Raw genomic sequence first — 8,833 nt, 5'->3', positions numbered from 1 at the left:
ACTGCTGTTAACCAGTTTCCAGTGCCCATTTAATGAGTGTTTAAGCAACACCAAAATGTGTTAGGACACACGAAGCACCGTAGCCGCCTGCATTAGCTGACTGCCATCATCGGTTTCATTCCTGCATCACCATCAGTGGCTCTTTCACTGTCGGTGTGAGTTCATCTCTTCATGAGTTATACTTTAGGTATTGTTAATTTAACTGAATTGAATGCTACTGGATTCTTAAGAGCTTCCTTGAAAGAGCAAAACATTTTTGCATAAATATATTTGTATAGCCATTTGCTGAAAATTAACATTTTTTTTACCTTGTTCATATATATTCTAGTAGTTTGTTTGTTTAAACCTCTTAAACTGAATACATCTGAAGATGTAATGATTGTGGAAAAACAATTCAAGAGCTGAACACCCACTTTAAAAAAGACTGAGTCTGACTTTATTAGACAAACAAATCAACATAGTTCTCACCAGTTCTTCTTTTGTTACACAGAAGTGCAGAAACCAGCAGGATGACGCCCACAGTTACTCCACAACCAGCCACAACTGCTACAAACTTCCATATCCGCCTTTCGGCTTTGCAAAAATAGAAGCCATAAACAAGCGTCAGTCTCGCTTCTCACAACATGAACATGGACTGTGCGTAACTACAGTATTTCAACCAGTAATATTATTTTCATGCAATAATAAGAATCTTTAGTCTACCTGTTATTTTAGTCATCATAATATCTGTTTTTTGAAGGGACCAAAACATATTAACATCAAATCCAAATATTGTCTTAAATGTTAAGCAGGGCACTGTTTTTGTGTGCTGCTTAATAGCTTTATTTTACTTGAAGAATGTAGACTAGCCTCTGCACAAAATGAAAGTTAACTTCACATAAGCATAAGCAACTGCATCTCTATCACACACTATGTGAGAACCATCAGCAACCATCACCTTAGTATGTGCTGTGACGGAGACTCAGGATAATCACTTCTTGTAACCATATTCAGTGTTTCACATATGAATATCAGGACACTTACTAGTGTGTATATAAACACTTTGAAAGATGCTGAATTGTTGAAAAACTTAATAATTACCTGATGCTGGCTTCACTGTTGTTTGAAAAGTAGATATTAAGCTAACAGTGTTGCTTGACGTACTAACAGTCCGCCCTGGTGAATGAACAAAAGTACACTTTAATATAGCCTTAATATTCAGAAACACATGAATTGTGATTTATTAAAGTGACATTTTACTTACCTGAAATTTTGTTACCTGATGTTACAGGAGTTACAAGAGTAACAGGAGCTACAGGAGCGGAGGCATGGGTCCTGCTAACAGTCAGACCTGCTGAATAAAAATCATAAAACTTTATAAATAACAAATTTAGTAATTGATTTTTGATAATGTTCTGGATTTCTATTTAAATATATGTCCTACCTGTGGTCATAGTAAATGCCGGCATAGTCTGCGTCTTGTGTGGCTCTTTTTCCTCAACTTCTATAAAGGAAGATGAATTTGAACCTGTCAATTTCATGTGTGGACAACTGTTTGGAACATTGTATTTATATAATCACTTGAGCTGTTATTTTCACAAAATAAGAAACCAAAGTAAAATCTTTTGTATTCCAATTGTGGCCATGGGTATGCATAGGTATTTATGTTAATGTTGTGATGATTTGTGTGTTGATGTTATTGTGAAAATAGGGCAATAAGCAATAATTTAACATCTCAAATGGCATTCATTTGATTACAGACACAAACATGGAGTTGTTCCATGCCGGATTTCACTCATTCAGAATTCTATGAATCGGACAGAAAAATTATCAGTTTTCTTGTGCCGATACTGTATCAATACATTATAATATCAGATGTGAGAAGCAGTCACTTACTATGTATTGTGATGGAGGATGTGTCACTGTGTGGAGATAGATACATTTTTTCTCCAAGCTTCACGGTGTAAAAACACGTCACTTGAACCTCAGCAGGTGATCTCTGTTGTGACATCTTCAACAGCTCAGTTCCTGTCATTGTTTGCTGACATGAGGGGACTCCAATGGTTCCTCTACTTAAATCGTAGAAACTACACAGAGTTACAGAAGCAAATGATGGAGTCTGACAGTTCAGTGTGACTGAGTCTGTCTCATTGATCACCAGTGGATTCACTGTCAATTTTGGTCGAAGAGATGCTGAAAATTTTGTAAAGTGAAATTGTAAGTATACATTTGATTAACTAACTGAACATTTCATTTATTTAATATAAATCTTTTGATACATATATAGTGACGGAGGATGCCCAGTCTAAATCGTATATCTCTTCTTCTTTTAAAGACCAAACTCTGATGTGCTCATACTGTAGCAAGATATCCTAATATTAGTGCATAGCAACAGTGTTCACTCACTTCGAATGATGATGGAGGACATGTCACTGTCAGGAGATTGAATTCCTTTTAGATAAAAACACGTCACTTTAACCTCAGCAGGTGAACTCTGATTTGACATCTTCAGCAGCTCACTTCCTGTCAGTGTCTGAAGACAAGGGAAGCTTTTGCCAGGTCCTCCGCTTACAATGCGGAAATAACACTCAGTGAAAGAAATAGATGATGGAGTCTGACAGTTCAGTGTGACTGAGTCTGTCTCTGTGATCACCGATGGATTCACTGTCAGTTTAGGTGGAAGAAGTGCTGAAAATTTTAATGTATGTTACATTACATATCTGAAAATTGCTTTTACTTACAATTATTCTGATGATAAATATATTTGCTTGACATACTTAACAGCTGCATTAAGATAAGAAAATCCCAAATGAACAACTGTGATTCATTAATTAACAGCATAGAAAAGTTAAGAGTACTGTACAGCCAACTATGTGCCAAACAGTGCTTACTGTGATGACATTTCTTCTAATAACTAATATTAAACTCAGGGACTGACCTTGTGCTTTCATCTCAGAAAAGGGATCTGTTAGAGAAGAAAATTACCTGATGTAAAAGTTTATTAAAACATTCTGATACCAAAACACAATGGGCTGACATGTATTGGTGAGTAACTACATTTCTTTCAATTCAATTTATTTTGTTTACCCCAAAATCACAAATCCTAACTGTGCCTCAGAGGGATTTACAATCTGTACACATACGACATCCTCTGTCCCAGGACCCTCGAATCGATACAGAAAAGAACTCCCAACCAATGAACCCTTTAACAGGGAGAGAAAAAAAAACTTTACAATGAAAGAAAATGACAAGAGGTTTGACTTACATATGAGGACGACTAACAGCAGGCGTCCAGCCATGATGAGGCTGAATGATGTGAATGTCAAAGAGTCTTTTAAACACAACACTTGTGTGTCTGTCACTTACTGAGAATGTCATTTTGCGGAACATGTTCTCAGGAAAACCACAGCAGGCGTCAGACGTGAGCCACGCTGATAGAGAGGCCACATGAACACACACACTTGACAATTTATAAAGCCCCAGTTTGTGTGTCACTGTATATTTAGATCACATCTACCAAAGTGATGGCTTATTGGTCGGACAAATTTAAGTTTCTCCATTAGTTGCTTTCTTATTGTCGTTCATATCATTTGTGGTGAATAAATACACACACAAAAACTTATAATATATATTTTAAAGTAATATGTGAGGATGTTCTGGATTGCTATAGTAAATCCTACCTTTGTTCATATTCAGTGCTGATTTTGTGGAGTCCATGCACAAACATTTCATCCCACAGGCACCATCTTAATGTAACTTGTAAGTTTTTAAATCAGTTTGTTCCTCTTTTTTCAGCCCCCTCAAAACATCTGAAATATGACACAACGCCACCTAGTTATCTATTACGAATACTACATGAAAAAAGTCACTCACTTTGGATTGTGATGGAGGATGTGTTGACTAAATAATTTCATTAATATAGTAAATTCCTGGTGTAAAATAGTGTAAAAATATTCAAATAAATAAACAACTATAATAAACTACTACAGTGAAAACAGCACAGCTAGACATTAAAGATAAAAGATCAGAGACTGACATTGTGTTTGAATCTTGACAAGGCAAACATAATACGTCATTAATACTTTTTCTTTTTAAATGTAGAAGATGAAAACTCCACCCAATGTGAAATTCTGAGACAAGATCAAGACAATGTTTGTCCAAATAAGGAAATGAGACTCTGCACTGCAGTTCTATAATAAGTTCATTTCATGGTGATACTGTATAGCAGACGTTATATATTGTCATGTTTGCAAGTGGGAAACTGCATTATAGTTGGTAATATACTACATAAATGATGAGAGAATCTATAGGAGGATTAACTTACACAGGAAGATGACAAACAGCAGGCGTCCAGCCATGATGAAGCCGAATACGAAGACTGTCTAGAGAGAAGATACTTGACTATGTGGACTTTCATGTACTCAAGTGTCATTGTGTGAACTTGCTCTCAGGAAAACCACAGCTAGCATCAACGCTGAATCACACAAACTAATAGGCCACAGAAACACCCCCGCTTTACATCTACTTAGACGCAGACCTGGGCATTGTATAAGGCCCGCGGGCCGATTCTGACCGGCCCGCGAAAGATTACATGATAATTAGAAAATAAAACATATTTTCTAATTATCTTATGGGTGGACTAAAACCGCAGTGCTTTTATTTTGAAGCCCATTTATTCTCACAGTGCACGCAATCGTGCACGTCAGCTGTGCACGTGAAATGCGTGTGATTGACAGCCTGTCTTCCTTCCGTGTCACCCCTGAAACATGCGAACATGTCGGCTCATGCCAAAAAGAGGAAAGTGGATGCCGAAAGCAGAACTTTCAAACAAATATGGACTACTAATGTTTTCTTTACTGAAGTCAAGGGTAAACCTGTGTGTTTGGTTTGTGGGGAGCATGTCGCCGTGTTTAAAGAGGACAATTTGAAACGGCATTACGAGACGAAACATGCCGAGAAATACAAACACTTGACTGATGCCGAACGAGGATTTACTAGCAAAGCTCGAAAAACAACAAGGCTGTGTTACAAAGCTTGCAGCCAGAGATGCAGCGACCAGAACCAGCTTTGTGATAGCCCACAGTCAGGGGCGCCGAAAAGGGGGGTAAAGGAGACGGATTCTAGGGGCCCATGATGGAGGGGGCCCAGAGAGGCCCCTAATGATGATGAAATTATAATACAGAAAATTTTTCTCTCCACTGATTATAATTGCTATTTTTTCATGGGAAGAGTTTATTTCCAATTTAAGAATCAGTGGTGCAGCAAATAAATGACTCAAAACGAATTCCATTGTATTCAGAGTGCTCAGTTCTTCCCCTACTGTACATGTCAACTGTCATGCTGTTCTTCTTTCACAAATATGGTAATGATAGTCAAAAATACCATTAAAATGCATAATTGTATGTAAAATAGCATCAAAAAATTTTGCCGCTGTGTTGGGGGCCCTGTAAAGATTCTTTTCATGGGGCCCAAAATCCCTAGCGGCGCCCCTGCCCACAGTTCTGCACAGTAAAAAAAAAAAAAGAACTGAAGAACACTAAAATGTGGAAATATAACAAGTGAAATGGGACACTTGATCTTTTTCTTTTCTTTCTTTTTTTGCACAGTTCTGAAAACATTAAATGTTTAATATAGGCATGTAAAGTCAAAAAGGCTACAAAACTGGGACGCTTTTCTTTACACAGTTACACAGTTCAGTGACATGTCTTGTTTATTTTGGCTACAAAGATGATGTGATGTCTTTAGAAAGCTAAGAAAATCCTTGTTTCAATAGTATATGAAACTCAAAATGCCCTTTGTTATTAATGTGACTGAAAATGAGTCAAATGTTTCACATTTTGTTTATCATTTTGGAAATTCTATTTGAATAAATGATATTTTTGAAAGCTAACCTCACCTTTTAATTGCCAAATAATAACATACACTCTTACCAGCGGTCAAAACAATGCCATTTACTGCTTTTTATATAGAAATAAAATGTATATTATGCATAATTGAGTTCGGCATTTTGGCCCGGCCCTCCAAAATATTTTCAGTTGCTCATTTGGCCCCTGGGAAAAATAATTGCCCACCCCTGGTCTAGAGAGAAGATACTTGACTATGTGGACTTTCATGTGCTCAGGTGTTTATTTGCGAACTTGCTCTCAGGAAAACCACAGCTAGCATCAACGCTGAATCACACAAACTAATAGGCCACAGAAACACCCCCGCTTTACATCCATTTAGAGCAGTGATGTATTTAGATAAGGTGGGCCACAGTATTTGCTAAATAGTTCAGCTGTGGCTCAGTGGAGAGCAGGGTCGTCCTTCAATCGGAGGATCAGCGGGTTCGATCCCTGGCTCCGGCAGTCCATGTCGATGTGTCCTCGGGCAAGACACTTAACCCCAAGTTGCTCCCGCAGGCTGTTCCTGCGGTGTATGTATGTGTATGAATGTTAGTTAGGGTCCTGATGTGCAGGTGGCACCTTGCATGGTAGCCCCTGTCATCAGTGTATGAATGGATGTGAATGGGTGATTGATTAGTAATGTCAAAGCGCTTTGATGACTAGAAAAGCGCTATACAAGTACAATCAATTATTATTATTATTATTATTAGAAGAAAATGAAAGAGTTTGTTCACCATTTGCTCACAAACTAATCACACCTGGACATACACTTAGCATGTTCATGGTCTGCTCTTAGCAAAACATGCAGTACATTTTTTTCCTGATCAATCAACACTGTAATCTGCATTTCACTTCATATTTCCAGAACTATCCTGCACAGGTGTTTTTTGCTCTAGTTGTAATTTAGGTAAAGTCATTGTCCCCACATTTACCAATTTTTGTCCTGACCTTTCAACACAGAAATCTGCATTTCGCTCATACATGCATGGTTTGTTACAAACATGTGACCCTGAAAACAGATTGCAATGTGGGACCCTGTGTTGTTAATTACTGTCTGGTGTGCGTACTGATGGTTTGCAATGAAGGACTTTTGTTTGCCAGGTGCATCCTTCAAATGTTATGTGCCTTGGCCCTTAATAAAGCAAAGGAGGTGTCATGTGCAACAGAGTCCTTACGGTTGTTCGAAAAGAATCAAGTTTAGTCTAAACTCGAGTATGTAGACCAACCAACAGAGTGTAACAAACATGTTGCTGTTACGATTTAGTATCACATGTAGGATATCAGTTTAACATTTAGAACAAATCATGAAGAATGAAGAAAACATGTCAAGATGAAATGAAGATGCCTTTTTACCCTTTTAGATCACATCACCGCCCATTTTGTGCACCTATTTAACAATAAATGCAACAAAATTAGAAACATCAATTTTTGTGTATTTCTATATCAAAATCCAATCATCTTTTCTTCCTATCAAACAAAATATGGAGTGTGCTAACGGAAGCTAAAAAGCCACCCAGCTGACACCAGTTTCATGCGTCAGCGTCTTTTCACAGGTCAACACCAGATCACATATATAATCAATTTTACAAAAAACATGAAGAATTAAAAAATGAACTTTTAGAAAATAAACATGGATTAATAACAATTGTTTAGGCTGTCTGCTTTCTGTTTCTCTACATGGTATGAAAGGTTTATGCTTCAATGTGCCTGCAGGGTGCTGTACACCACGTCCTTCAGGGCTGATGGAGGAGGCTTCTCGGAGATGGTGGAGTACACATGATAAATGGCAGACTGGAGAAGAAAGAAACCAACTGTAAGAACGCTTTAAATCTATAGCTTGTATAAACCTATATTGCATTCAAATTCAACACTGTGCAACGCTCACTTACATCCTCATTTTGAGCCTCTTGCTCCTTCAGTTTCTCAGGACCTGCAAATGTGAAAGAGAACAGCTCACTAATGATGTTTTCTGTCAAGGTTGACATTTGAATGCACCGTCTGTAAAAAGCCAACAGTAAAGTCTACCTGATCTATGTTTAGAATTAATTCATAAAAAGTAATTGTGCTCCACTAAATTGAGTCGTCTTTAATAAGATTTCAGTCAATTATTATCAGCCTATAACACAAGCCAGTAAAAGTATTATGGAAATAAAAGCCTTTTTTGGGACAATTGCTTGTGTTAATACACTAAAATGGGGTAGGGTTGTTTGTTGTTGTGTTTCTTATGAAATACAGTAGTTTATAGTAATAGTGTATAATGTAATTATTGTAGCTAAAGGGCATATAAATCTAACTATATCAGTCATACACCTTCTGGTATATTATGCCAAGAACTAAATTGAGATTCTCTTTTTTATTGTACATCATATACATTATGTATAGAATAAAGACCTGATCTCCACCATGTAAAAGAACCACACTCTACATTCAAGTAGGTGTAAAGAGAAAAGCAGCCCACCAGTAAAACAGTCAGCAGCCGGTACTGAGGTGATCACACTGTAGGCTCCATCATTATCTTCAGGTAACTAAAGACAAGAGGAAAGAGCGGAGAGGAAGTGAGAAGAATTCATAAATAAATTGACACATTACTGTAATCCATCTTGAGGAGGTTTGCTATTTGAAAGGCTAATAATTTCATTATTTAAGGTGACGTGAATGTTGCAACTGAGAGAGAAAAAGGTTATATTTTTCAATTACCGATCCTCCATGGTCAAGATTTCTCATGCACATTAAGTCATCTGCAATATAAGGTAAAACACACTTCAATACACTAAAAGACCAAAATATAGATCCAATATACTACTTTCTAATACTGTGATTAGAAAGAATCTACTGTGCACATTACCTGTGACATTGGCTTGTGACCTAAATGGGAACAAGTGTTATTAGAAAGTAAGTGTGTCCTCATTATACAAGAAACAAAATGCACTGTAGGATAATAAATATAATATCCAGATGGATATATTTCT

At 37.1% G+C, this 8,833-nt stretch overlaps 2 long non-coding RNA genes across 2 annotated transcripts; both read right to left on the bottom strand.

Annotated features, from left to right (window-relative positions):
• Positions 1–1,429: 1,429 nt before the first annotated feature.
• LOC129106500 (uncharacterized) lies at positions 1,430–2,529 on the bottom strand. The gene is made up of 3 exons (XR_008531839.1): positions 2,386–2,529; positions 1,876–2,048; positions 1,430–1,483 (listed from the first exon to the last, which is right to left on the bottom strand). It is a non-coding gene; the product is annotated as an uncharacterized LOC129106500 (long non-coding RNA).
• Positions 2,530–7,583: 5,054 nt separating this feature from the next.
• On the bottom strand, positions 7,584–8,605 carry LOC129106496 (uncharacterized). Its single transcript, XR_008531838.1, has 4 exons — positions 8,562–8,605; positions 8,323–8,389; positions 7,754–7,794; positions 7,584–7,655 (listed from the first exon to the last, which is right to left on the bottom strand). It is a non-coding gene; the product is annotated as an uncharacterized LOC129106496 (long non-coding RNA).
• Between the last annotated feature and the right edge of the window lie 228 nt (positions 8,606–8,833).

This window comes from Anoplopoma fimbria, chromosome 17, assembly GCF_027596085.1.
Source record: "Anoplopoma fimbria isolate UVic2021 breed Golden Eagle Sablefish chromosome 17, Afim_UVic_2022, whole genome shotgun sequence".
Taxonomy (NCBI): Eukaryota; Metazoa; Chordata; class Actinopteri; order Perciformes; family Anoplopomatidae; genus Anoplopoma; species Anoplopoma fimbria.
Note: the sequence above shows the minus strand (reverse complement) of the source record. Positions and strands in the feature narration are given on the sequence as shown.